At 42.4% G+C, this 25156-nt stretch overlaps 45 non-coding genes across 45 annotated transcripts; all 45 read left to right on the forward strand.

The window, feature by feature from the left end:
- The first annotated feature begins 25 nt into the window (after positions 1-25).
- Positions 26-98, forward strand: trnak-cuu (transfer RNA lysine (anticodon CUU)). Its single transcript has one exon. It is a non-coding gene; the product is annotated as a tRNA-Lys (tRNA).
- A 452-nt stretch (positions 99-550) lies between these two features.
- Positions 551-623, forward strand: trnak-cuu (transfer RNA lysine (anticodon CUU)). The gene has a single exon. It is a non-coding gene; the product is annotated as a tRNA-Lys (tRNA).
- Positions 624-1075: 452 nt separating this feature from the next.
- Positions 1076-1148, forward strand: trnak-uuu (transfer RNA lysine (anticodon UUU)). Its single transcript has one exon. It is a non-coding gene; the product is annotated as a tRNA-Lys (tRNA).
- Positions 1149-1591: 443 nt separating this feature from the next.
- On the forward strand, positions 1592-1664 carry trnak-uuu (transfer RNA lysine (anticodon UUU)). The gene has a single exon. It is a non-coding gene; the product is annotated as a tRNA-Lys (tRNA).
- A 443-nt stretch (positions 1665-2107) lies between these two features.
- Positions 2108-2180, forward strand: trnak-cuu (transfer RNA lysine (anticodon CUU)). Its single transcript has one exon. It is a non-coding gene; the product is annotated as a tRNA-Lys (tRNA).
- Positions 2181-2632: 452 nt separating this feature from the next.
- On the forward strand, positions 2633-2705 carry trnak-cuu (transfer RNA lysine (anticodon CUU)). The gene has a single exon. It is a non-coding gene; the product is annotated as a tRNA-Lys (tRNA).
- Positions 2706-3157: 452 nt separating this feature from the next.
- trnak-uuu (transfer RNA lysine (anticodon UUU)) lies at positions 3158-3230 on the forward strand. Its single transcript has one exon. It is a non-coding gene; the product is annotated as a tRNA-Lys (tRNA).
- A 443-nt stretch (positions 3231-3673) lies between these two features.
- On the forward strand, positions 3674-3746 carry trnak-uuu (transfer RNA lysine (anticodon UUU)). Its single transcript has one exon. It is a non-coding gene; the product is annotated as a tRNA-Lys (tRNA).
- Positions 3747-4696: 950 nt separating this feature from the next.
- Positions 4697-4769, forward strand: trnak-cuu (transfer RNA lysine (anticodon CUU)). Its single transcript has one exon. It is a non-coding gene; the product is annotated as a tRNA-Lys (tRNA).
- A 452-nt stretch (positions 4770-5221) lies between these two features.
- On the forward strand, positions 5222-5294 carry trnak-uuu (transfer RNA lysine (anticodon UUU)). Its single transcript has one exon. It is a non-coding gene; the product is annotated as a tRNA-Lys (tRNA).
- Positions 5295-5737: 443 nt separating this feature from the next.
- Positions 5738-5810, forward strand: trnak-cuu (transfer RNA lysine (anticodon CUU)). Its single transcript has one exon. It is a non-coding gene; the product is annotated as a tRNA-Lys (tRNA).
- A 452-nt stretch (positions 5811-6262) lies between these two features.
- trnak-cuu (transfer RNA lysine (anticodon CUU)) lies at positions 6263-6335 on the forward strand. Its single transcript has one exon. It is a non-coding gene; the product is annotated as a tRNA-Lys (tRNA).
- A 452-nt stretch (positions 6336-6787) lies between these two features.
- On the forward strand, positions 6788-6860 carry trnak-uuu (transfer RNA lysine (anticodon UUU)). The gene has a single exon. It is a non-coding gene; the product is annotated as a tRNA-Lys (tRNA).
- Positions 6861-7303: 443 nt separating this feature from the next.
- trnak-cuu (transfer RNA lysine (anticodon CUU)) lies at positions 7304-7376 on the forward strand. Its single transcript has one exon. It is a non-coding gene; the product is annotated as a tRNA-Lys (tRNA).
- A 441-nt stretch (positions 7377-7817) lies between these two features.
- trnak-uuu (transfer RNA lysine (anticodon UUU)) lies at positions 7818-7890 on the forward strand. The gene has a single exon. It is a non-coding gene; the product is annotated as a tRNA-Lys (tRNA).
- A 443-nt stretch (positions 7891-8333) lies between these two features.
- On the forward strand, positions 8334-8406 carry trnak-cuu (transfer RNA lysine (anticodon CUU)). Its single transcript has one exon. It is a non-coding gene; the product is annotated as a tRNA-Lys (tRNA).
- A 452-nt stretch (positions 8407-8858) lies between these two features.
- trnak-uuu (transfer RNA lysine (anticodon UUU)) lies at positions 8859-8931 on the forward strand. Its single transcript has one exon. It is a non-coding gene; the product is annotated as a tRNA-Lys (tRNA).
- Positions 8932-9367: 436 nt separating this feature from the next.
- trnak-uuu (transfer RNA lysine (anticodon UUU)) lies at positions 9368-9440 on the forward strand. Its single transcript has one exon. It is a non-coding gene; the product is annotated as a tRNA-Lys (tRNA).
- A 452-nt stretch (positions 9441-9892) lies between these two features.
- trnak-uuu (transfer RNA lysine (anticodon UUU)) lies at positions 9893-9965 on the forward strand. Its single transcript has one exon. It is a non-coding gene; the product is annotated as a tRNA-Lys (tRNA).
- A 443-nt stretch (positions 9966-10408) lies between these two features.
- Positions 10409-10481, forward strand: trnak-cuu (transfer RNA lysine (anticodon CUU)). The gene has a single exon. It is a non-coding gene; the product is annotated as a tRNA-Lys (tRNA).
- Positions 10482-10933: 452 nt separating this feature from the next.
- On the forward strand, positions 10934-11006 carry trnak-cuu (transfer RNA lysine (anticodon CUU)). Its single transcript has one exon. It is a non-coding gene; the product is annotated as a tRNA-Lys (tRNA).
- Positions 11007-11458: 452 nt separating this feature from the next.
- On the forward strand, positions 11459-11531 carry trnak-uuu (transfer RNA lysine (anticodon UUU)). The gene has a single exon. It is a non-coding gene; the product is annotated as a tRNA-Lys (tRNA).
- Positions 11532-11974: 443 nt separating this feature from the next.
- trnak-cuu (transfer RNA lysine (anticodon CUU)) lies at positions 11975-12047 on the forward strand. Its single transcript has one exon. It is a non-coding gene; the product is annotated as a tRNA-Lys (tRNA).
- Positions 12048-12488: 441 nt separating this feature from the next.
- trnak-uuu (transfer RNA lysine (anticodon UUU)) lies at positions 12489-12561 on the forward strand. Its single transcript has one exon. It is a non-coding gene; the product is annotated as a tRNA-Lys (tRNA).
- Positions 12562-13004: 443 nt separating this feature from the next.
- Positions 13005-13077, forward strand: trnak-cuu (transfer RNA lysine (anticodon CUU)). Its single transcript has one exon. It is a non-coding gene; the product is annotated as a tRNA-Lys (tRNA).
- Positions 13078-13529: 452 nt separating this feature from the next.
- Positions 13530-13602, forward strand: trnak-uuu (transfer RNA lysine (anticodon UUU)). Its single transcript has one exon. It is a non-coding gene; the product is annotated as a tRNA-Lys (tRNA).
- A 452-nt stretch (positions 13603-14054) lies between these two features.
- Positions 14055-14127, forward strand: trnak-uuu (transfer RNA lysine (anticodon UUU)). Its single transcript has one exon. It is a non-coding gene; the product is annotated as a tRNA-Lys (tRNA).
- A 443-nt stretch (positions 14128-14570) lies between these two features.
- Positions 14571-14643, forward strand: trnak-cuu (transfer RNA lysine (anticodon CUU)). The gene has a single exon. It is a non-coding gene; the product is annotated as a tRNA-Lys (tRNA).
- Positions 14644-15095: 452 nt separating this feature from the next.
- trnak-cuu (transfer RNA lysine (anticodon CUU)) lies at positions 15096-15168 on the forward strand. The gene has a single exon. It is a non-coding gene; the product is annotated as a tRNA-Lys (tRNA).
- Positions 15169-15620: 452 nt separating this feature from the next.
- On the forward strand, positions 15621-15693 carry trnak-uuu (transfer RNA lysine (anticodon UUU)). Its single transcript has one exon. It is a non-coding gene; the product is annotated as a tRNA-Lys (tRNA).
- A 443-nt stretch (positions 15694-16136) lies between these two features.
- On the forward strand, positions 16137-16209 carry trnak-cuu (transfer RNA lysine (anticodon CUU)). The gene has a single exon. It is a non-coding gene; the product is annotated as a tRNA-Lys (tRNA).
- A 441-nt stretch (positions 16210-16650) lies between these two features.
- On the forward strand, positions 16651-16723 carry trnak-uuu (transfer RNA lysine (anticodon UUU)). The gene has a single exon. It is a non-coding gene; the product is annotated as a tRNA-Lys (tRNA).
- Positions 16724-17166: 443 nt separating this feature from the next.
- On the forward strand, positions 17167-17239 carry trnak-cuu (transfer RNA lysine (anticodon CUU)). The gene has a single exon. It is a non-coding gene; the product is annotated as a tRNA-Lys (tRNA).
- A 452-nt stretch (positions 17240-17691) lies between these two features.
- Positions 17692-17764, forward strand: trnak-uuu (transfer RNA lysine (anticodon UUU)). The gene has a single exon. It is a non-coding gene; the product is annotated as a tRNA-Lys (tRNA).
- A 436-nt stretch (positions 17765-18200) lies between these two features.
- Positions 18201-18273, forward strand: trnak-uuu (transfer RNA lysine (anticodon UUU)). Its single transcript has one exon. It is a non-coding gene; the product is annotated as a tRNA-Lys (tRNA).
- A 452-nt stretch (positions 18274-18725) lies between these two features.
- Positions 18726-18798, forward strand: trnak-uuu (transfer RNA lysine (anticodon UUU)). The gene has a single exon. It is a non-coding gene; the product is annotated as a tRNA-Lys (tRNA).
- A 443-nt stretch (positions 18799-19241) lies between these two features.
- Positions 19242-19314, forward strand: trnak-uuu (transfer RNA lysine (anticodon UUU)). Its single transcript has one exon. It is a non-coding gene; the product is annotated as a tRNA-Lys (tRNA).
- A 443-nt stretch (positions 19315-19757) lies between these two features.
- On the forward strand, positions 19758-19830 carry trnak-cuu (transfer RNA lysine (anticodon CUU)). The gene has a single exon. It is a non-coding gene; the product is annotated as a tRNA-Lys (tRNA).
- A 452-nt stretch (positions 19831-20282) lies between these two features.
- On the forward strand, positions 20283-20355 carry trnak-cuu (transfer RNA lysine (anticodon CUU)). The gene has a single exon. It is a non-coding gene; the product is annotated as a tRNA-Lys (tRNA).
- A 1761-nt stretch (positions 20356-22116) lies between these two features.
- On the forward strand, positions 22117-22192 carry trnak-cuu (transfer RNA lysine (anticodon CUU)). The gene has a single exon. It is a non-coding gene; the product is annotated as a tRNA-Lys (tRNA).
- Positions 22193-22641: 449 nt separating this feature from the next.
- trnak-uuu (transfer RNA lysine (anticodon UUU)) lies at positions 22642-22714 on the forward strand. The gene has a single exon. It is a non-coding gene; the product is annotated as a tRNA-Lys (tRNA).
- A 443-nt stretch (positions 22715-23157) lies between these two features.
- Positions 23158-23230, forward strand: trnak-cuu (transfer RNA lysine (anticodon CUU)). The gene has a single exon. It is a non-coding gene; the product is annotated as a tRNA-Lys (tRNA).
- A 452-nt stretch (positions 23231-23682) lies between these two features.
- On the forward strand, positions 23683-23755 carry trnak-cuu (transfer RNA lysine (anticodon CUU)). Its single transcript has one exon. It is a non-coding gene; the product is annotated as a tRNA-Lys (tRNA).
- Positions 23756-24207: 452 nt separating this feature from the next.
- trnak-cuu (transfer RNA lysine (anticodon CUU)) lies at positions 24208-24280 on the forward strand. The gene has a single exon. It is a non-coding gene; the product is annotated as a tRNA-Lys (tRNA).
- Positions 24281-24722: 442 nt separating this feature from the next.
- On the forward strand, positions 24723-24795 carry trnak-uuu (transfer RNA lysine (anticodon UUU)). The gene has a single exon. It is a non-coding gene; the product is annotated as a tRNA-Lys (tRNA).
- Positions 24796-25156: the final 361 nt, after the last annotated feature.

Raw genomic sequence — 25156 nt, forward strand, 5'->3', positions numbered from 1 at the left:
AGTTAGAAAGAATACCTTTCTCAAAGCCTGGATGGCTCAGTTGGCAGAGCATCAGACTCTTAATCTGGGGGTCCAGGGTTCAAGTCCCTGTTCAGGCTTCAAGTTTAATGTAGGTTTGACATGTGTATTTGGTCTATCCTGATTCATGGAGGTTCACATTGTGAATGTTGCCATTAATGCATTTGGTGGACCGTGTGTTCTGGGAACATCTATTTTAGTACAGTTGTCGCAATTGTCCCATTTACTAGGACACTTTCATTTAAACTTAGCCAATAAATCTAATTTCATCCGTTTTAGTTTACAGAAGCCACATGCAAATCAAGGATTACCGTTCCCAAATCCACTCATGGAGGTCTGCCTGTGGCCATGAGTGAGTTGTGAATTTGGTTAGTTCTTAGCACTTTCACATTCATCTTTAACATCTGTGATTGTCCAAGGCTACATTCAACTTTGTGTCAACTCTCCTCCAGTCCATAATCTGAGGTCATGGACGAAGTTCTTATGGTTTTCTCCCAAACACACTTTCGTTAGAAAGAATACTTTTTTCAAAGCCTGGATGGCTCAGTTGGCAGAGCATCAGACTCTTAATCTGAGGGTCCAGGGTTCAAGTCCCTGTACAGGCTTCACGTTTAATGTAGGTTTGACATGTGTATTTGGTCTATCCTAATTCATGGAGGTTCACATTGTGAATGTTGCCATTAATGCATTTGGTGGACCGCATGTTCTGGGAACATCTACTTTAGTACAGTTGTCGCAATTGTCCCATTTATTAGGACACTTTCATTTAAACTTAGCCAATAAATCTAATTTCATCCGTCTTAGTTTACAGAAGCCACATGCAAATCAGGGATTACCATTCCCAAATCCACTCATGGAGGTCTGCCTGTGGCCATGAGTGAGTTGTGAATTTGGTTAGTTCTTTGCACTTTCAGATTCCCCTTTAACATCTGTGATTGTCCAAGGCTACATTCAACTTTGCGTCAACCCTCCTCCAGTCCTGAATCTGAGGTAATGGACAAAGTTCTTATGGTTTTCTCCCAAAAACACTTTCGTTAGAAAGAATGCCATTTTCGAAGCCTGGATGGCTCAGTCGGCAGAGCATCAGACTTTTAATCTGAGGGTCCAGGGTTCAAGTCCCTGTTCAGGCGTGATGTTTAATGTTATTGTGACTTGTCCGTTAGGTTTTTCGTCATTTATGGAGGTTCACATTGTCATTGGTGCATTTGGTGGACCGCATGTTCTGGGAACATGTACTTTAGTACAGTTGTCGCTAACGGCCCATTTATTAGGACACTTTCATTTACACTTAGCCAATAAATCTAATTTCATCCGTCTTAGTTGACAGAAGCCACATGCCAATCAGGGTCTACCGTTCCCAAATCCACTCATGGAGGTCTGCCTGTGGCCATGAGTGAGTTGTGAATTTGGTTAGTTCTTTGCACTTTCACATTCACCTTTAACATCTGTGATTGTCCAAGGCTACATTCAACTTTGCGTCAACCCTCCTCCAGTCCTGAATCTGAGGTAATGGACAAAGTTCTTATGGTTTTCTCCCAAAAACACTGTCGTTAGAAAGAATGCCATTTTCGAAGCCTGGTTGGCTCAGTCGGCAGAGCATCAGACTTTTAATCTGAGGGTGCAGGGTTCAAGTCCCTGTTCAGGTGTGATGTTTAATGTTATTGTGACTTGTCCGTTAGGTTTGTCGTCATTTATGGAGGTTCACATTGTCATTGGTGCATTTGGTGGACCGCATGTTCTGGGAACATGTACTTTAGTACAGTTATCGCTAACGGCCCATTTATTAGGACACTTTCATTTACATTTAGCCAATAAATCTAATTTCATCCGTCTTAGTTTACAGAAGCCACATGCAAATCAGGGTCTACCGTTCCCAAATCCACTCATGGAGGTCTGCCTGTGGCCATGAGTGAGTTGTGAATTTGGTTAGTTCTTTGCACTTTCAGATTCCCCTTTAACATCTGTGATTGTCCAAGGCTACATTCAACTTTGCGTCAACCCTCCTCCAGTCCGTAACCTGAGTTAATGACCAAAGTTCTTATGGTTTTCTCCCAAACACACTTTAGTTAGAAAGAATACCTTTCTCAAAGCCTGGATGGCTCAGTTGGCAGAGCATCAGACTCTTAATCTGAGGGTCCAGGGTTCAAGTCCCTGTTCAGGCTTCAAGTTTAATGTAGGTTTGACATGTGTATTTGGTCTATCCTGATTCATGGAGGTTCACATTGTGAATGTTGCCATTAATGCATTTGGTGGACCGCGTGTTCTGGGAACATCTATTTTAGTACAGTTGTCGCAATTGTCCCATTTATTAGGACACTTTCATTTAAACTTAGCCAATAAATCTAATTTCATCCGTTTTAGTTTACAGAAGCCACATGCAAATCAAGGATTACCGTTCCCAAATCCACTCATGGAGGTCTGCCTGTGGCCATGAGTGAGTTGTGAATTTGGTTAGTTCTTAGCACTTTCACATTCATCTTTAACATCTGTGATTGTCCAAGGCTACATTCAACTTTGTGTCAACTCTCCTCCAGTCCATAATCTGAGGTCATGGACGAAGTTCTTATGGTTTTCTCCCAAACACACTTTCGTTAGAAAGAATACTTTTTTCGAAGCCTGGATGGCTCAGTTGGCAGAGCATCAGACTCTTAATCTGAGGGTCCAGGGTTCAAGTCCCTGTACAGGCTTCAAGTTTAATGTAGGTTTGACATGTGTATTTGGTCTATCCTAATTCATGGAGGTTCACATTGTGAATGTTGCCATTAATGCATTTGGTGGACCGCATGTTCTGGGAACATCTACTTTAGTACAGTTGTCGCAATTGTCCCATTTATTAGGACACTTTCATTTAAACTTAGCCAATAAATCTAATTTCATCCGTCTTAGTTTACAGAAGCCACATGCAAATCAGGGATTACCATTCCCAAATCCACTCATGGAGGTCTGCCTGTGGCCATGAGTGAGTTGTGAATTTGGTTAGTTCTTTGCACTTTCAGATTCCCCTTTAACATCTGTGATTGTCCAAGGCTACATTCAACTTTGCGTCAACCCTCCTCCAGTCCTGAATCTGAGGTAATGGACAAAGTTCTTATGGTTTTCTCCCAAAAACACTTTCGTTAGAAAGAATGCCATTTTCGAAGCCTGGATGGCTCAGTCGGCAGAGCATCAGACTTTTAATCTGAGGGTGCAGGGTTCAAGTCCCTGTTCAGGCGTGATGTTTAATGTTATTGTGACTTGTCCGTTAGGTTTGTCGTCATTTATGGAGGTTCACATTGTCATTGGTGCATTTGGTGGACCGCATGTTCTGGGAACATGTACTTTAGTACAGTTATCGCTAACGGCCCATTTATTAGGACACTTTCATTTACACTTAGCCAATAAATCTAATTTCATCCGTCTTAGTTGACAGAAGCCACATGCCAATCAGGGTCTACCGTTCCCAAATCCACTCATGGAGGTCTGCCTGTGGCCATGAGTGAGTTGTGAATTTGGTTAGTTCTTTGCACTTTCAGATTCCCCTTTAACATCTGTGATTGTCCAAGGCTACATTCAACTTTGCGTCAACCCTCCTCCAGTCCAGAATCTGAGGTAATGGACAAAGTTCTTATGGTTTTCTCCCAAACACACTTTCGTTAGAAAGAATGCCTTTTTCGAAGCCTGGATGGCTCAGTCGGCAGAGCATCAGACTTTTAATCTGAGGGTCCAGGGTTCAAGTCCCTGTTCAGGCGTGATGTTTAATGTTAATGTGACTGGTCCGTTAGGTTTGTTGTCATTTTATGGAGGTTCACATTGTCATTGGTGCATTTGGTGGACCGCATGTTCTGGGAACATGTACTTTAGTACAGTTGTCGCTAACGGCCCATTTATTAGGACACTTTCATTTACACTTAGCCAATAGATCTAATTTCATCCGTCTTAGTTTACAGAAGCCACATGCAAATCAGGGTCTACCGTTCCCAAATCCACTCATGAAGGTCTGCCTGTGGCCATGAGTGAGTTGTGAATTTGGTTTGTTCTTTGCACTTTCACATTCACCTTTAACATCTGTGATTGTCCAAGGCTACATTCAACTTTGCGTCAACCCTCCTCCAGTCCGTAACCTGAGTTAATGACCAAAGTTCTTATGGTTTTCTCCCAAACACACTTTAGTTAGAAAGAATACCTTTCTCAAAGCCTGGATGGCTCAGTTGGCAGAGCATCAGACTCTTAATCTGAGGGTCCAGGCTTCAAGTTTAATGTAGGTTTGACATGTGTATTTGGTCTATCCTGATTCATGGAGGTTCACATTGTGAATGTTGCCATTAATGCATTTGGTGGACCGCGTGTTCTGGGAACATCTATTTTAGTACAGTTGTCGCAATTGTCCCATTTATTAGGACACTTTCATTTAAACTTAGCCAATAAATCTAATTTCATCCGTTTTAGTTTACAGAAGCCACATGCAAATCAAGGATTACCGTTCCCAAATCCACTCATGGAGGTCTGCCTGTGGCCATGAGTGAGTTGTGAATTTGGTTAGTTCTTAGCACTTTCACATTCATCTTTAACATCTGTGATTGTCCAAGGCTACATTCAACTTTGTGTCAACTCTCCTCCAGTCCATAATCTGAGGTCATGGACGAAGTTCTTATGGTTTTCTCCCAAACACACTTTCGTTAGAAAGAATACTTTTTTCGAAGCCTGGATGGCTCAGTTGGCAGAGCATCAGACTCTTAATCTGAGGGTCCAGGGTTCAAGTCCCTGTACAGGCTTCAAGTTTAATGTAGGTTTGACATGTGTATTTGGTCTATCCTAATTCATGGAGGTTCACATTGTGAATGTTGCCATTAATGCATTTGGTGGACCGCATGTTCTGGGAACATCTACTTTAGTACAGTTGTCGCAATTGTCCCATTTATTAGGACACTTTCATTTAAACTTAGCCAATAAATCTAATTTCATCCGTCTTAGTTTACAGAAGCCACATGCAAATCAGGGATTACCATTCCCAAATCCACTCATGGAGGTCTGCCTGTGGCCATGAGTGAGTTGTGAATTTGGTTAGTTCTTTGCACTTTCAGATTCCCCTTTAACATCTGTGATTGTCCAAGGCTACATTCAACTTTGCGTCAACCCTCCTCCAGTCCTGAATCTGAGGTCATGGACAAAGTTCTTATGGTTTTCTCCCAAAAACACTTTCGTTAGAAAGAATGCCATTTTCGAAGCCTGGATGGCTCAGTCGGCAGAGCATCAGACTTTTAAGCTGAGGGTCCAGGGTTCAAGTCCCTGTTCAGGTGTGATGTTTAATGTTATTGTGACTTGTCCGTTAGGTTTGTCGTCATTTATGGAGGTTCACATTGTCATTGGTGCATTTGGTGGACCGCATGTTCTGGGAACATGTACTTTAGTACAGTTGTCGCTAACGGCCCATTTATTAGGACACTTTCATTTACACTTAGCCAATAAATCTAATTTCATCCGTCTTAGTTTACAGAAGCCACATGCAAATCAGGGTCTACCGTTCCCAAATCCACTCATGGAGGTCTGCCTGTGGCCATGAGTGAGTTGTGAATTTGGTTAGTTCTTTGCACTTTCACATTCACCTTTAACATCTGTGATTGTCCAAGGCTACATTCAACTTTGCGTCAACCCTCCTCCAGTCCTGAATCTGAGGTCATGGACGAAGTTCTTATGGCTTTCTCCCAAACACACTTTAGTTAGAAAGAATACTTTTTTCGAAGCCTGGATGGCTCAGTCGGCAGAGCATCAGACTCTTAATCTGAGGGTCCAGGGTTCAAGTCCCTGTTCAGGCTTCAAGTTTAATGTAGGTTTGACATGTGTATTTGGTCTATCCTGATTCATGGAGGTTCACATTGTGAATGTTGCCATTAATGCATTTGGTGGACCGCGTGTTCTGGGAACATGTATTTTAGTACAGTTGTCGCAATTGTCCCATTTATTAGGACACTTTCATTTAAACTTAGCCAATAAATCTAATTTCATCCGTTTTAGTTTACAGAAGCCACATGCAAATCAGGGATTACCGTTCCCAAATCCACTCATGGAGGTCTGCCTGTGGCCATGAGTGAGTTGTGAATTTGGTTAGTTCTTAGCACTTTCACATTCATCTTTAACATCTGTGATTGTCCAAGGCTACATTCAACTTTGTGTCAACTCTCCTCCAGTCCATAATCTGAGGTCATGGACGAAGTTCTTATGGTTTTCTCCCAAACACACTTTCGTTAGAAAGAATACTTTTTTCGAAGCCTGGATGGCTCAGTTGGCAGAGCATCAGACTCTTAATCTGAGGGTCCAGGCTTCAAGTCCCTGTACAGGCTACAAGTTTAATGTAGGTTTGACATGTGTATTTGGTCTATCCTAATTCATGGAGGTTCACATTGTGAATGTTGCCATTAATGCATTTGGTGGACCGCATGTTCTGGGAACATCTACTTTAGTACAGTTGTCGCAATTGTCCCATTTATTAGGACACTTTCATTTAAACTTAGCCAATAAATCTAATTTCATCCGTCTTCGTTTACAGAAGACACATGCAAATCAGGGATTACCATTCCCAAATCCACTCATGGAGGTCTGCCTGTGGCCATGAGTGAGTTGTGAATTTGGTTAGTTCTTTGCACTTTCAGATTCCCCTTTAACATCTGTGATTGTCCAAGGCTACATTCAACTTTGCGTCAACCCTCCTCCAGTCCTGAATCTGAGGTAATGGACAAAGTTCTTATGGTTTTCTCCCAAACACACTTTCGTTAGAAAGAATGCCATTTTCGAAGCCTGGATGGCTCAGTCTGCAGAGCATCAGACTTTTAATCTGAGGGTCCAGGGTTCAAGTCCCTGTTCAGGCGTGATGTTTAATGTTATTGTGACTTGTCCGTTAGGTTTGTCGTCATTTATGGAGGTTCACATTGTCATTGGTGCATTTGGTGGACCGCATGTTCTGGGAACATGTACTTTAGTACAGTTGTCGCTAACGGCCCATTTATTAGGACACTTTCATTTACACTTAGCCAATAAATCTAATTTCATCCGTCTTAGTTTACAGAAGCCACATGCAAATCAGGGTCTACCGTTCCCAAATCCACTCATGGAGGTCTGCCTGTGGCCATGAGTGAGTTGTGAATTTGGTTAGTTCTTTGCACTTTCACATTCACCTTTAACATCTGTGATTGTCCAAGGCTACATTCAACTTTGCGTCAACCCTCCTCCAGTCCTGAATCTGAGGTAATGGACAAAGTTCTTATGGCTTTCTCCCAAACACACTTTAGTTAGAAAGCATACTTTTGTCGAAGCCTGGATGGCTCAGTCGGCAGAGCATCAGACTCTTAATCTGAGGGTCCAGGGTTCAAGTCCCTGTTCAGGCTTCAAGTGTAATGTAGGTATTTGGTCTTTCCTAATTCATGGAGGTTCACATTGTGAATGTTGCCATTAATGCATTTGGTGGACCGCATGTTCTGGGAACATGTACTTTAGCACAGTTGTCGTTAACCTCACATTTATTAGGACACTTTCATTTACACTTAGCCAATAAATCTAATTTCATCCGTCTTAGTTTACAGAAGCCACATGCAAATCAGGGTCTACCGTTCCCAAATCCACTCATGGAGGTCTGCCTGTGGCCATGAGTGAGTTGTGAATTTGGTTAGTTCTTTGCATTTTCAGATTCCCCTTTAACATCTGTGATTGTCCAAGGCTACATTCAACTTTGCGTCAACCCTCCTCCAGTCCTGAATCTGAGGGAATGGACAAAGTTCTTATAGTTTTCTCCCAAACACACTTTCGTTAGAAAGAATGCCATTTTCGAAGCCTGGATGGCTCAGTCGGCAGAGCATCAGACTTTTAATCTGAGGGTCCAGGGTTCAAGTCCCTGTTCAGGTGTGATGTTTAATGTTATTGTGACTTGTCCGTTAGGTTTGTTGTCATTTATGGAGGTTCACATTGTCATTGGTGCATTTGGTGGACCGCATGTTCTGGGAACATGTACTTTAGTACAGTTGTCGCTAACGGCCCATTTATTAGGACACTTTCATTTACACTTAGCCAATAGATCTAATTTCATCCGTCTTAGTTTACAGAAGCCACATGCAAATCAGGGTCTACCGTTCCCAAATCCACTCATGGAGGTCTACCTGTGGCCATGAGTGAGTTGTGAATTTGGTTAGTTCTTTGCACTTTCACATTCACCTTTAACATCTGTGATTGTCCAAGGCTACATTCAACTTTGCGTCAACCCTCCTCCAGTCCTGAATCTGAGGTAATGGACAAAGTTCTTATGGTTTTCTCCCAAACACACTTTAGTTAGAAAGAATACTTTTTTCAAAGCCTGGATGGCTCAGTCGGCAGAGCATCAGACTCTTAATCTGAGGGTCCAGGGTTCAAGTCCCTGTTCAGGCTTCAAGTGTAATGTAGGTTTGACATGTGTATTTGGTCTTTCCTAATTCATGGAGGTTCACATTGTGAATGTTTCCATTAATGCATTTGGTGGACCGCATGTTCTGGGAACATGTACTTTAGCACAGTTGTCGTTAACGTCCCATATATTCGGACACTTTCATTTACACTTAGCCAACAAATCTAATTTCAATCGTCTTAGTTTACAGAAGCCACATGCAAATCAGGGTCTACCGTTCCCAAATCCACTCATGGAGGTCTGCCTGTGGCCATGAGTGAGTTGTGAATTTGGTTAGTTCTCTGCACTTTCAGATTCCCCTTTAACATCTGTGATTGTCCAAGGCTACATTCAACTTTGCGTCAACCCTCCTCCAGTCCAGAATCTGAGGTAATGGACAAAGTTCTTATGGTTTTCTCCCAAAAACACTTTGGTTAGAAAGAATGCCATTTTCGAAGCCTGGATGGCTCAGTCGGCAGAGCATCAGACTTTTAATCTGAGGGTCCAGGGTTCAAGTCCCTGTTCAGGCGTGATGTTATTGTGACTTGTCCGTTATGTTTGTCGTCATTTATGGAGGTTCACATTGTCATTGGTGCATTTGGTGGACCGCATGTTCTGGGAACATGTACTTTAGTACAGTTGTCGCTAACGGCACATTTATTAGCACACTTTCATTTACACTTAGCCAATAAATCTAATTTCATCCGTCTTAGTTTACAGAAGCCACATGCAAATCAGGGTCTACCGTTCCCAAATCCACTCATGGAGGTCTGCCTGTGGCCATGAGTGAGTTGTGAATTTGGTTAGTTCTTTGCACTTTCAGATTCCCCTTTAACATCTGTGATTGTCCAAGGCTACATTCAACTTTGCGTCAACCCTCCTCCAGTCCTGAATCTGAGGGAATGGACAAAGTTCTTATGGTTTTCTCCCAAACACACTTTCGTTAGAAAGAATTCCATTTTCGAAGCCTGGATGGCTCAGTCGGCAGAGCATCAGACTTTTAATCTGAGGGTCCAGGGTTCAAGTACCTGTTCAGGCGTGATGTTTAATGTAGATTTGACATGTGTATTTGGTCTTTCCTAATTCATGGAGGTTCACATTGTGATTGTTGCCATTAGTGCGTTTGGTGGCCTGCATGTTCTGGGAACATGTACTTTAGTACAGTTGTCGCTAACGGCACATTTATTAGCACACTTTCATTTACACTTAGCCAATAAATCTAATTTCATCCGTCTTGGTTTACACAAGCCACATGCAAATCAGGGTCTACCGTTCCCAAATCCATTCTTGGAGGTCTGCCTGTGGCCATGAGTGAGTTGTGAATTTGGTTAGTTCTTAGCACTTTCAGATTCCCCTTTAACATATGTGATTGTCCAAGGCTACATTCAACTTTGCGTCAACCCACCTCCAGTCCGTAACCTGAGGTAATGACCAAAGTTCTTATGGTTTTCTCCCAAACACACTTTCGTTAGAAAGAATGTCTTTTTCGAAGCCTGGATGGCTCAGTTGGCAGAGCATCAGACTTTTAATCTGAGGGTCCAGGGTTCAAGTCCCTGTTCAGGCGTGATGTTTAATGTTATTGTGACTTGTCCGTTAGGTTTGTCGTCATTTATGGAGGTTCACATTGTCATTGGTGCATTTGGTGGGCCGCATGTTCTGGGAACATGTACTTTAGTACAGTTGTCGCTAACGTCCCATTTATTAGGACACTTTCATTTACACTTAGCCAATAAATCTAATTTCATCCGTCTTAGTTTACAGAAGCCACATGCAAATCAGGGTCTACCGTTCCCAAATCCACTCATGGAGGTCTGCCTGTGGCCATGAGTGAGTTGTGAATTTGGTTAGTTCTTTGCACTTTCACATTCACCTTTAACATCTGTGATTGTCCAAGGCTACATTCAACTTTGCGTCAACCCTCCTCCAGTCCTGAATCTGAGGTCATGGACGAAGTTCTTATGGCTTTCTCCCAAACACACTTTAGTTAGAAAGAATACTTTTTTCGAAGCCTGGATGGCTCAGTCGGCAGAGCATCAGACTCTTAATCTGAGGGTCCAGGGTTCAAGTCCCTGTTCATGCTTCAAGTTTAATGTAGGTTTGACATGTGTATTTGGTCTATCCTGATTCATGGAGGTTCACATTGTGAATGTTGCCATTAATGCATTTGGTGGACCGCGTGTTCTGGGAACATCTATTTTAGTACAGTTGTCGCAATTGTCCCATTTATTAGGACACTTTCATTTAAACTTAGCCAATAAATCTAATTTCATCCGTTTTAGTTTACAGAAGCCACATGCAAATCAGGGATTACCGTTCCCAAATCCACTCATGGAGGTCTGCCTGTGGCCATGAGTGAGTTGTGAATTTGGTTAGTTCTTAGCACTTTCACATTCATCTTTAACATCTGTGATTGTCCAAGGCTACATTCAACTTTGTGTCAACTCTCCTCCAGTCCATAATCTGAGGTCATGGACGAAGTTCTTATGGTTTTCTCCCAAACACACTTTCGTTAGAAAGAATACTTTTTTCGAAGCCTGGATGGCTCAGTTGGCAGAGCATCAGACTCTTAATCTGAGGGTCCAGGGTTCAAGTCCCTGTTCAGGCTTCAAGTTTAATGTAGGTTTGACATGTGTATTTGGTCTTTCCTAATTCATGGAGGTTCACATTGTGAATGTTGCCATTAATGCATTTGGTGGACCGCATGTTCTGGGAACATCTACTTTAGTACAGTTGTCGCAATTGTCCCATTTATTAGGACACTTTCATTTAAACTTAGCCAATAAATCTAATTTCATCCGTCTTCGTTTACAGAAGACACATGCAAATCAGGGATTACCATTCCCAAATCCACTCATGGAGGTCTGCCTGTGGCCATGAGTGAGTTGTGAATTTGGTTAGTTCTTTGCACTTTCAGATTCCCCTTTAACATCTGTGATTGTCCAAGGCTACATTCAACTTTGCGTCAACCCTCCTCCAGTCCTGAATCTGAGGTAATGGACAAAGTTCTTATGGTTTTCTCCCAAACACACTTTCGTTAGAAAGAATGCCATTTTCGAAGCCTGGATGGCTCAGTCTGCAGAGCATCAGACTTTTAATCTGAGGGTCCAGGGTTCAAGTCCCTGTTCAGGCGTGATGTTTAATGTTATTGTGACTTGTCCGTTAGGTTTGTCGTCATTTATGGAGGTTCACATTGTCATTGGTGCATTTGGTGGACCGCATGTTCTGGGAACATGTACTTTAGTACAGTTGTCGCTAACGGCCCATTTATTAGGACACTTTCATTTACACTTAGCCAATAAATCTAATTTCATCCGTCTTAGTTTACAGAAGCCACATGCAAATCAGGGTCTACCGTTCCCAAATCCACTCATGGAGGTCTGCCTGTGGCCATGAGTGAGTTGTGAATTTGGTTAGTTCTTTGCACTTTCACATTCACCTTTAACATCTGTGATTGTCCAAGGCTACATTCAACTTTGCGTCAACCCTCCTCCAGTCCTGAATCTGAGGTAATGGACAAAGTTCTTATGGCTTTCTCCCAAACACACTTTAGTTAGAAAGCATACTTTTGTCGAAGCCTGGATGGCTCAGTCGGCAGAGCATCAGACTCTTAATCTGAGGGTCCAGGGTTCAAGTCCCTGTTCAGGCTTCAAGTGTAATGTAGGTGTTTGGTCTTTCCTAATTCATGGAGGTTCACATTGTGAATGTTGCCATTAATGCATTTGGTGGACCGCATGTTCTGGGAACATGTACTTTAGCACAGTTGTCGTTAACCTCACATTTATTAGGACACTTTCATTTACACTTAGCCAATAAATCTAATTTCATCCGTCTTAGTTTACAGAAGCCACATGCAAATCAGGGTCTACCGTTCCCAAATCCACTCATGGAGGTCTGCCTGTGGCCATGAGTGAGTTGTGAATTTGGTTAGTTCTTTGCATTTTCAGATTCCCCTTTAACATCTGTGATTGTCCAAGGCTACATTCAACTTTGCGTCAACCCTCCTCCAGTCCTGAATCTGAGGGAATGGACAAAGTTCTTATAGTTTTCTCCCAAACACACTGTCGTTAGAAAGAATGCCATTTTCGAAGCCTGGATGGCTCAGTCGGCAGAGCATCAGACTTTTAATCTGAGGGTCCAGGGTTCAAGTCCCTGTTCAGGCGTGATGTTTAATGTTATTGTGACTTGTCCGTTAGGTTTGTCGTCATTTATGGAGGTTCACATTGTCATTGGTGCATTTGGTGGACCGCATGTTCTGGGAACATGTACTTTAGTACAGTTGTCGCTAACGGCCCATTTATTAGGACACTTTCATTTACACTTAGCCAATAGATCTAATTTCATCCGTCTTAGTTTACAGAAGCCACATGCAAATCAGGGTCTACCGTTCCCAAATCCACTCATGGAGGTCTACCTGTGGCCATGAGTGAGTTGTGAATTTGGTTAGTTCTTTGCACTTTCACATTCACCTTTAACATCTGTGATTGTCCAAGGCTACATTCAACTTTGCGTCAACCCTCCTCCAGTCCTGAATCTGAGGTAATGGACAAAGTTCTTATGGCTTTCTCCCAAACACACTTTAGTTAGAAAGAATACTTTTTTCAAAGCCTGGATGGCTCAGTCGGCAGAGCATCAGACTCTTAATCTGAGGGTCCAGGGTTCAAGTCCCTGTTCAGGCTTCAAGTGTAATGTAGGTTTGACATGTGTATTTGGTCTTTCCTAATTCATGGAGGTTCACATTGTGAATGTTTCCATTAATGCATTTGGTGGACCGCATGTTCTGGGAACATGTACTTTAGCACAGTTGTCGTTAACGTCCCATATATTCGGACACTTTCATTTACACTTAGCCAACAAATCTAATTTCAATCGTCTTAGTTTACAGAAGCCACATGCAAATCAGGGTCTACCGTTCCCAAATCCACTCATGGAGGTCTGCCTGTGGCCATGAGTGAGTTGTGAATTTGGTTAGTTCTCTGCACTTTCAGATTCCCCTTTAACATCTGTGATTGTCCAAGGCTACATTCAACTTTGCGTCAACCCTCCTCCAGTCCTGAATCTGAGGGAATGGACAAAGTTCTTATGGTTTTCTCCCAAACACACTTTCGTTAGAAAGAATTCCATTTTCGAAGCCTGGATGGCTCAGTCGGCAGAGCATCAGACTTTTAATCTGAGGGTCCAGGGTTCAAGTACCTGTTCAGGCGTGATGTTTAATGTAGATTTGACATGTGTATTTGGTCTTTCCTAATTCATGGAGGTTCACATTGTGATTGTTGCCATTAGTGCGTTTGGTGGCCTGCATGTTCTGGGAACATGTACTTTAGTACAGTTGTCGCTAACGGCACATTTATTAGCACACTTTCATTTACACTTAGCCAATAAATCTAATTTCATCCGTCTTGGTTTACACAAGCCACATGCAAATCAGGGTCTACCGTTCCCAAATCCATTCTTGGAGGTCTGCCTGTGGCCATGAGTGAGTTGTGAATTTGGTTAGTTCTTAGCACTTTCAGATTCCCCTTTAACATATGTGATTGTCCAAGGCTACATTCAACTTTGCGTCAACCCACCTCCAGTCCGTAACCTGAGGTAATGACCAAAGTTCTTATGGTTTTCTCCCAAACACACTTTCGTTAGAAAGAATGTCTTTTTCGAAGCCTGGATGGCTCAGTTGGCAGAGCATCAGACTTTTAATCTGAGGGTCCAGGGTTCAAGTCCCTGTTCAGGCGTGATGTTTAATGTTATTGTGACTTGTCCGTTAGGTTTGTCGTCATTTATGGAGGTTCACATTGTCATTGGTGCATTTGGTGGGCCGCATGTTCTGGGAACATGTACTTTAGTACAGTTGTCGCTAACGTCCCATTTATTAGGACACTTTCATTTACACTTAGCCAATAAATCTAATTTCATCCGTCTTAGTTTACAGAAGCCACATGCAAATCAGGGTCTACCGTTCCCAAATCCACTCATGGAGGTCTGCCTGTGGCCATGAGTGAGTTGTGAATTTGGTTAGTTCTTTGCACTTTCACATTCACCTTTAACATCTGTGATTGTCCAAGGCTACATTCAACTTTGCGTCAACCCTCCTCCAGTCCTGAATCTGAGGTCATGGACGAAGTTCTTATGGCTTTCTCCCAAACACACTTTAGTTAGAAAGAATACTTTTTTCGAAGCCTGGATGGCTCAGTCGGCAGAGCATCAGACTCTTAATCTGAGGGTCCAGGGTTCAAGTCCCTGTTCATGCTTCAAGTTTAATGTAGGTTTGACATGTGTATTTGGTCTATCCTGATTCATGGAGGTTCACATTGTGAATGTTGCCATTAATGCATTTGGTGGACCGCGTGTTCTGGGAACATCTATTTTAGTACAGTTGTCGCAATTGTCCCATTTATTAGGACACTTTCATTTAAACTTAGCCAATAAATCTAATTTCATCCGTTTTAGTTTACAGAAGCCACATGCAAATCAGGGATTACCGTTCCCAAATCCACTCATGGAGGTCTGCCTGTGGCCATGAGTGAGTTGTGAATTTGGTTAGTTCTTAGCACTTTCACATTCATCTTTAACATCTGTGATTGTCCAAGGCTACATTCAACTTTGTGTCAACTCTCCTCCAGTCCATAATCTGAGGTCATGGACGAAGTTCTTATGGTTTTCTCCCAAACACACTTTCGTTAGAAAGAATACTTTTTTCGAAGCCTGGATGGCTCAGTTGGCAGAGCATCAGACTCTTAATCTGAGGGTCCAGGGTTCAAGTCCCTGTTCAGGCTTCAAGTTTAATGTAGGTTTGACATGTGTATTTGGTCTTTCCTAATTCATGGAGGTTCACATTGTGAATGTTGCCATTAATGCATTTGGTGGACCGCATGTTCTGGGAACATCTACTTTAGTACAGTTGTCGCAATTGTCCCATTTATTAGGACACTTTCATTTAAACTTAGCCAATAAATCTAATTTCATCCGTCTTCGTTTACAGAAGACACATGCAAATCAGGGTCTACCGTTCCCAAATCCACTCATGGAGGTCTGCCTGTGGCCATGAGTGAGTTGTGAATTTGGTTAGTTCTTTGCACTTTCAGATTCCCCTTTAACATCTGTGATTGTCCAAGGCTACATTCAACTTTGCGTCAACCCTCCTCCAGTCCTGAATCTGAGGTAATGGACAAAGTTCTTATGGTTTTCTCCCAAACACACTTTCGTTAGAAAGAATGCCATTTTCGAAGCCTGGATGGCTCAGTCTGCAGAGCATCAGACTTTTAATCTGAGGGTCCAGGGTTCAAGTCCCTGTTCAGGCGTGATGTTTAATGTTATTGTGACTTGTCCGTTAGGTTTGTCGTCATTTATGGAGGTTCACATTGTCATTGGTGCATTTGGTGGACCGCATGTTCTGGGAACATGTACTTTAGTACAGTTGTCGCTAACGGCCCATTTATTAGGACACTTTCATTTACACTTAGCCAATAAATCTAATTTCATCCGTCTTAGTTTACAGAAGCCACATGCAAATCAGGGTCTACCGTTCCCAAATCCACTCATGGAGGTCTGCCTGTGGCCATGAGTGAGTTGTGAATTTGGTTAGTTCTTTGCACTTTCACATTCACCTTTAACATCTGTGATTGTCCAAGGCTACATTCAACTTTGCGTCAACCCTCCTCCAGTCCTGAATCTGAGGTAATGGACAAAGTTCTTATGGCTTTCTCCCAAACACACTTTAGTTAGAAAGCATACTTTTGTCGAAGCCTGGATGGCTCAGTCGGCAGAGCATCAGACTCTTAATCTGAGGGTCCAGGGTTCAAGTCCCTGTTCAGGCTTCAAGTGTAATGTAGGTGTTTGGTCTTTCCTAATTCATGGAGGTTCACATTGTGAATGTTTCCATTAATGCATTTGGTGGACCGCATGTTCTGGGAACATGTACTTTAGCACAGTTGTCGTTAACCTCACATTTATTAGGACACTTTCATTTACACTTAGCCAATAAATCTAATTTCATCCGTCTTAGTTTACAGAAGCCACATGCAAATCAGGGTCTACCGTTCCCAAATCCACTCATGGAGGTCTGCCTGTGGCCATGAGTGAGTTGTGAATTTGGTTAGTTCTTTGCATTTTCAGATTCCCCTTTAACATCTGTGATTGTCCAAGGCTACATTCAACTTTGCGTCAACCCTCCTCCAGTCCTGAATCTGAGGGAATGGACAAAGTTCTTATAGTTTTCTCCCAAACACACTTTCGTTAGAAAGAATGCCATTTTCGAAGCCTGGATGGCTCAGTCGGCAGAGCATCAGACTTTTAATCTGAGGGTCCAGGGTTCAAGTCCCTGTTCAGGCGTGATGTTTAATGTTATTGTGACTTGTCCGTTAGGTTTGTCGTCATTTATGGAGGTTCACATTGTCATTGGTGCATTTGGTGGACCGCATGTTCTGGGAACATGTACTTTAGTACAGTTGTCGCTAACGGCCCATTTATTAGGACACTTTCATTTACACTTAGCCAATAGATCTAATTTCATCCGTCTTAGTTTACAGAAGCCACATGCAAATCAGGGTCTACCGTTCCCAAATCCACTCATGGAGGTCTACCTGTGGCCATGAGTGAGTTGTGAATTTGGTTAGTTCTTTGCACTTTCACATTCACCTTTAACATCTGTGATTGTCCAAGGCTACATTCAACTTTGCGTCAACCCTCCTCCAGTCCTGAATCTGAGGTAATGGACAAAGTTCTTATGGCTTTCTCCCAAACACACTTTAGTTAGAAAGAATACTTTTTTCAAAGCCTGGATGGCTCAGTCGGCAGAGCATCAGACTCTTAATCTGAGGGTCCAGGGTTCAAGTCCCTGTTCAGGCTTCAAGTGTAATGTAGGTTTGACATGTGTATTTGGTCTTTCCTAATTCATGGAGGTTCACATTGTGAATGTTTCCATTAATGCATTTGGTTGACCGCATGTTCTGGGAACATGTACTTTAGCACAGTTGTCGTTAACGTCCCATATATTCGGACACTTTCATTTACACTTAGCCAACAAATCTAATTTCAATCGTCTTAGTTTACAGAAGCCACATGCAAATCAGGGTCTACCGTTCCCAAATCCACTCATGGAGGTCTGCCTGTGGCCATGAGTGAGTTGTAAATTTGGTTAGTTCTCTGCACTTTCAGATTCCCCTTTAACATCTGTGATTGTCCAAGGCTACATTCAACTTTGCGTCAACCCTCCTCCAGTCCAGAATCTGAGGTAATGGACAAAGTTCTTATGGTTTTCTCCCAAAAACACTTTGGTTAGAAAGAATGCCATTTTCGAAGCCTGGATGGCTCAGTCGGCAGAGCATCAGACTTTTAATCTGAGGGTCCAGGGTTCAAGTCCCTGTTCAGGCGTGATGTTATTGTGACTTGTCCGTTATGTTTGTCGTCATTTATGGAGGTTCACATTGTCATTGGTGCATTTGGTGGACCGCATGTTCTGGGAACATGTACTTTAGTACAGTTGTCGCTAACGGCACATTTATTAGCACACTTTCATTTACACTTTGCCAATAAATCTAATTTCATCCGTCTTAGTTTACAGAAGCCACATGCAAATCAGGGTCTACCGTTCCCAAATCCACTCATGGAGGTCTGCCTGTGGCCATGAGTGAGTTGTGAATTTGGTTAGTTCTTTGCACTTTCAGATTCCCCTTTAACATCTGTGATTGTCCAAGGCTACATTCAACTTTGCGTCAACCCTCCTCCAGTCCTGAATCTGAGGGAATGGACAAAGTTCTTATGGTTTTCTCCCAAACACACTTTCGTTAGAAAGAATTCCATTTTCGAAGCCTGGATGGCTCAGTCGGCAGAGCATCAGACTTTTAATCTGAGGGTCCAGGGTTCAAGTACCTGTTCAGGCGTGATGTTTAATGTAGATTTGACATGTGTATTTGGTCTTTCCTAATTCATGGAGGTTCACATTGTGATTGTTGCCATTAGTGCGTTTGGTGGCCTGCATGTTCTGGGAACATGTACTTTAGTACAGTTGTCGCTAACGGCACATTTATTAGCACACTTTCATTTACACTTAGCCAATAAATCTAATTTCATCCGTCTTGGTTTACACAAGCCACATGCAAATCAGGGTCTACCGTTCCCAAATCCATTCTTGGAGGTCTGCCTGTGGCCATGAGTGAGTTGTGAATTTGGTTAGTTCTTAGCACTTTCAGATTCCCCTTTAACATATGTGATTGTCCAAGGCTACATTCAACTTTGCGTCAACCCACCTCCAGTCCGTAACCTGAGGTAATGACCAAAGTTCTTATGGTTTTCTCCCAAACACACTTTTGTTAGAAAGAATGTCTTTTTCGAAGCCTGGATGGCTCAGTCGGCAGAGCATCAGACTTTTAATCTGAGGGTCCAGGGTTCAAGTCCCTGTTCAGGCATGATGTTTAATGTTATTGTGACTTGTCCGTTAGGTTTGTCGTCATTTATGGAGGTTCACATTGTCATTGGTGCATTTGGTGGGCCGCATGTTCTGGGAACATGTACTTTAGTACAGTTGTCGCTAACGTCCCATTTATTAGGACACTTTCATTTACACTTAGCCAATAAATCTAATTTCATCCGTCTTAGTTTACAGAAGCCACATGCAAATCAGGGTCTACCGTTCCCAAATCCACTCATGGAGGTCTGCCTGTGGCCATGAGTGAGTTGTGAATTTGGTTAGTTCTTTGCACTTTCACATTCACCTTTAACATCTGTGATTGTCCAAGGCTACATTCAACTTTGCGTCAACCCTCCTCCAGTCCTGAATCTGAGGTCATGGACGAAGTTCTTATGGCTTTCTCCCAAACACACTTTAGTTAGAAAGAATGCCTTTTTTGAACCCTGGATTGCTCAGTCGGCAGAGCATCAGACTTTTAATCTGAGGGTCCAGGGTTCAAGTCCCTGTTCAGGCGTGATGTTTAATGTTATTGTGACTTGTCCGTTAGGTTTGTCGTCATTTATGGAGGTTCACATTGTCATTGGTGCATTTGGTGTGCCGCATGTTCTGGGAACATGTACTTTAGTACAGTTGTCGCTAACGGCCCATTTATTAGGACACTTTCATTTACACTTAGCCAATAAATCTAATTTCATCCGTCTTAGTTTACAGAAGCCACATGCAAATCAGGGTCTACCGTTCCCAAATCCACTCATGGAGGTCTGCCTGTGGCCATGAGTGAGTTGTGAATTTGGTTAGTTCTTTGCACTTTCACATTCACCCTTAACATCTGTGATTGTCCAAGGCTACATTCAACTCTGTGTCAACTCTCCTCCAGTCCAGAATCTGAGGTCATGGACGAAGTTCTTATGGTTTTCTCCCAAACACACTTTCGTTAGAAAGAATGCCTTTTTCGAAGCCTGGATGGCTCAGTCGGCAGAGCATCAGACTCTTAATCTGAGGGTCCGGGGTTCAAGTCCCTGTTCAGGCTTCAAGTTTAATGTAGATTTGACATGTGTATTTGGTCTTTCCTAATTCATGGAGGTTCAAGTTGTGATTGTTGCCATTAGTGCATTTGGTGGCCTGCATGTTCTGGGAACATGTACTTTAGCACAGTTGTCGTTAACCTCCCATATATTCGGACACTTTCATTTACACTTAGCCAACAAATCTAATTTCATCCGTCTTGGTTTACACAAGCCACATGCAAATCAGGGTCTACCGTTCCCAAATCCATTCTTGGAGGTCTGCCTGTGGCCATGAGTGAGTTGTGAATTTGGTTAGTTCTTAGCACTTTCAGATTCCCCTTTAACATATGTCATTGTCCAAGGCTACATTCAACTTTGCGTCAACCCACCTCCAGTCCGTAACCTGAGGTAATGACCAAAGTTCTTATGGTTTTCTCCCAAACACACCTTCGTTAGAAAGAAAGCCTTCTTTGAAGCCTGGATGGCTCAGTCGGCAGAGCATCAGACTCTTAATCTGAGGGTCCGGGGTTCAAGTCCCTGTTCAGGCTTCGAGTTTAATGTAGATTTGACATGTGTATTTGGTCTTTCCTAATTCATGGAGGTTCACATTGTGATTGTTGCCATTAGTGCGTTTGGTGGCCTGCATGTTCTGGGAACATGTACTTTAGCACAGTTGTCGTTAACCTCCCATATATTCGGACACTTTCATTTACACTTAGCCAACAAATCTAATTTCATCCGTCTTGGTTTACACAAGCCACATGCAAATCAGGGTCTACCGTTCCCAAATCCATTCATGGAGGTCTGCCTGTGACCATGAGTGAGTTGTGAATTTGGTTAGTTCTTAGCACTTTCACATTCACCCTTAAACCAGATACACCCGAGGGTCCCCCATTTGGACGCAGAGTACATCAAAACTTAGAGAGTTTTGTGTTAAAAGTAACTGGCAGAGAACCCACGAAGAACGAATATAGTGATGTTATAGTTCTGCAGAAACCTCAGCGTCCTGGGAACAACATGAACTAGGTCACTTCTACATGAGACAAACACATCTCCCATCAGCCAAGCAAACAAATAACAAAATATCATAAATCATACTCGATATGACTGGGACAGACCGGAGAAAAAGGCTGCTACACTCCGTTAGCAACGTGCTACCTACAAACATGCAGCATGAAAAAGCACGAGCGCCTGACGGAGATTACGGACATAGTTTCCATTTCTCTCCCCGGTAAACCATCGCAGAGATATTCAGCTTCGAACACAAAAAGTCACACAGCTTTCATCGAATATTGTACTTACTTTTGGTCGAATCTCAGCGAAAAAATGGAATATCTCCGTACTTCCAACGCATGTTTGTCCAGCTGCTGGTGCTCCGTGTGAATCCGTTCGATTCGTGTCTCTTCGACACTCCTCGGATTCTTGGGAGGGTTGGAAGCTCAGCAAATCAGATTTCAGAGCTGGACCTTTTTGAGCTTTATTGGCTAATAGTGCTGTCAATCATCTAGCTTTCAATTCCAGGCAATTCTATTGGCTCCTACGGTTCGAAGGATGTCTCAATGGTGAAAATCGGAGAAGGGGGGGCTGAGATACAGCCCTGAACAGAGAGTCGAAGCAGGATTTGACCTTAAACTAAATAACTAAAAAGGGCATAGAAAGAGCTTAAAACACTCAAAAAAGGTCCAATCTTCGGTCTATTGATTCAATGAACATCATGAGTGATACATAGAAGTGATATAGAGTGTTTTTGAATTTTAAAAATACTTTTTTATTCAAATCTTGGAGTATTTGATCAGTTTTCTAATTTGAAATGCTCTATATTTCATAAATGTTTCACTGTATCTATGTATAGCTGTGTATATAGAGCCTATATCAGTTGTTCTAAGAGCCCAGCATATTAAAAGTCTTGGATACCCATACTTTCCAAAAAACAATACCCTAAAAGTGCTGTTTTTCAAGATCGAGCTTTTGAGTTTTCCAAGTTCTGCTGTGTTCCATCCTTATCTTATGTGAACCAGTAACATGTATTCTGATAGTTCCATGATTTTTCTCATCTCAAAAATATATAAAAAAAGTTTTTTTTTTTTTTGTTTTTTTTTTTTTATACAATTAATTAGGTATTTCTTATCTTTATTCGAGCTGAGGCCTGCAAATAGGCCTCGTTTTTAAAAGGTTAACATCTGTGATTGTCCAAGGCTACATTCAACTTTGTGTCAACTCTCCTCCTGTCCAGAATCTGAGGTCATGGACAAAGTTCTTATGGTTTTCTCCCAAAAACACTTTCGTTAGAAAGAACACTTTTTTTCGAAGCCTGGATGGCTCAGTCGGCAGAGCATCAGACTCTTAATCTGAGGGTCCAGGGTTCAAGTCCCTGTTCAGGGTTCAAGTTTAATGTAGATTTGACATGTGTATTTGGTCTTTCCTAATTCATGGAGGTTCAAGTTGTGATTGTTGCCATTAGTGCATTTGGTGGCCTGCATGTTCTGGGAACATGTACTTTAGCACAGTTGTCGTTAACCTCCCATATATTCGGACACTTTCATTTACACTTAGCCAACAAATCTAATTTCATCCGTCTTGGTTTACACAAGCCACATGCAAATCAGGTTCTACCGTTCCCAAATCCATTCTTGGAGGTCTGCCTGTGGCCATGAGTGAGTTGTGAATTTGGTTAGTTCTTAGCACTTTCAGATTCCCCTTTAACATATGTGATTGTCCAAGGCTACATTCAACTTTGCGTCAACCCACCTCCAGTCCGTAACCTGAGGTAATGACCAAAGTTCTTATGGTTTTCTCCCAAACACACTTTTGTTAGAAAGAATGCCTTTTTCAAAGCCTGGATGGCTCAGTCGGCAGAGCATCAGACTTTTAATCTGAGGGTCCAGGGTTCAAGTCCCTGTTCAGGCGTGATGTTTAATGTTATTGTGACTTGTCCGTTAGGTTTGTCGTCATTTATGGAGGTTCACATTGTCATTGGTGCATTTGGTGGGCCGCATGTTCTGGGAACATGTACTTTAGTACAGTTGTCGCTAACGTCCCATTTATTAGGACACTTTCATTTACACTTAGCCAATAAATCTAATTTCATCCGTCTTAGTTTACAGAAGCCACATGCAAATCAGGGTCTACCGTTCCCAAATCCACTCATGGAGGTCTGCCTGTGGCCATGAGTGAGTTGTGAATTTGGTTAGTTCTTTGCACTTTCACATTCACCTTTAACATCTGTGATTGTCCAAGGCTACATTCAACTTTGCGTCAACCCTCCTCCAGTCCTGAATCTGAGGTCATGGACGAAGTTCTTATGGCTTTCTCCCAAACACACTTTAGTTAGAAAGAATACTTTTTTCGAAGCCTGGATGGCTCAGTTGGCAGAGCATCAGACTCTTAATCTGAGGGTCCAGGGTTCAAGTCCCTGTTCAGGCTTCAAGTTTAATGTAGGTTTGACATGTGTATTTGGTCTATCCTGATTCATGGAGGTTCACATTGTGAATGTTGCCATTAATGCATTTGGTGGACCACGTGTTCTGGGAACATCTATTTTAGTACAGTTGTCGCAATTGTCCCATTTATTAGGACACTTTCATTTAAACTTAGCCAATAAATCTAATTTCATCCGTTTTAGTTTACAGAAGCCACATGCAAATCAGGGATTACCGTTCCCAAATCCACTCATGGAGGTCTGCCTGTGGCCATGAGTGAGTTGTGAATTTGGTTAGTTCTTAGCACTTTCACATTCATCTTTAACATCTGTGATTGTCCAAGGCTACATTCAACTTTGTGTCAACTCTCCTCCAGTCCATAATCTGAGGTCATGGACGAAGTTCTTATGGTTTTCTCCCAAACACACTTTCGTTAGAAAGAATACTTTTTTCGAAGCCTGGATGGCTCAGTTGGCAGAGCATCAGACTCTTAATCTGAGGGTCCAGGGTTCAAGTCCCTGTACAGGCTACAAGTTTAATGTAGGTTTGACATGTGTATTTGGTCTATCCTAATTCATGGAGGTTCACATTGTGAATGTTGCCATTAATGCATTTGGTGGACCGCATGTTCTGGGAACATGTACTTTAGTACAGTTGTCGCTAACGGCCCATTTATTAGGACACTTTCATTTACACTTAGCCAATAAATCTAATTTCATCCGTCTTAGTTTACAGAAGCCACATGCAAATCAGGGTCTACCGTTCCCAAATCCACTCATGGAGGTCTGCCTGTGGCCATGAGTGAGTTGTGAATTTGGTTAGTTCTTTGCACTTTCACATTCACCTTTAACATCTGTGATTGTCCAAGGCTACATTCAACTTTGCGTCAACCCTCCTCCAGTCCTGAATCTGAGGTAATGGACAAAGTTCTTATGGCTTTCTCCCAAACACACTTTAGTTAGAAAGCATACTTTTGTCGAAGCCTGGATGGCTCAGTCGGCAGAGCATCAGACTCTTAATCTGAGGGTCCAGGGTTCAAGTCCCTGTTCAGGCTTCAAGTGTAATGTAGGTGTTTGGTCTTTCCTAATTCATGGAGGTTCACATTGTGAATGTTGCCATTAATGCATTTGGTGGACTGCATGTTCTGGGAACATGTACTTTAGCACAGTTGTCGTTAACCTCACATTTATTAGGACACTTTCATTTACACTTAGCCAATAAATCTAATTTCATCCGTCTTAGTTTACAGAAGCCACATGCAAATCAGGGTCTACCGTTCCCAAATCCACTCATGGAGGTCTGCCTGTGGCCATGAGTGAGTTGTGAATTTGGTTAGTTCTTTGCATTTTCAGATTCCCCTTTAACATCTGTGATTGTCCAAGGCTACATTCAACTTTTGCGTCAACCCTCCTCCAGTCCTGAATCTGAGGGAATGGACAAAGTTCTTATAGTTTTCTCCCAAACACACTTTCGTTAGAAAGAATGCCATTTTCGAAGCCTGGATGGCTCAGTCGGCAGAGCATCAGACTTTTAATCTGAGGGTCCAGGGTTCAAGTCCCTGTTCAGGCGTGATGTTTAATGTTATTGTGACTTGTCCGTTAGGTTTGTCGTCATTTATGGAGGTTCACATTGTCATTGGTGCATTTGGTGGACCGCATGTTCTGGGAACATGTACTTTAGTACAGTTGTCGCTAACGGCCCATTTATTAGGACACTTTCATTTACACTTAGCCAATAGATCTAATTTCATCCGTCTTAGTTTACAGAAGCCACATGCAAATCAGGGTCTACCGTTCCCAAATCCACTCATGGAGGTCTACCTGTGGCCATGAGTGAGTTGTGAATTTGGTTAGTTCTTTGCACTTTCACATTCACCTTTAACATCTGTGATTGTCCAAGGCTACATTCAACTTTGCGTCAACCCTCCTCC

Source organism: Cebidichthys violaceus, unplaced genomic scaffold (genome assembly GCF_023349555.1).
Source record: "Cebidichthys violaceus isolate CVI_PGR_0920_01 unplaced genomic scaffold, fCebVio1.0.p SCAF_9, whole genome shotgun sequence".
Classification (NCBI taxonomy): Eukaryota; Metazoa; Chordata; class Actinopteri; order Perciformes; family Stichaeidae; genus Cebidichthys; species Cebidichthys violaceus.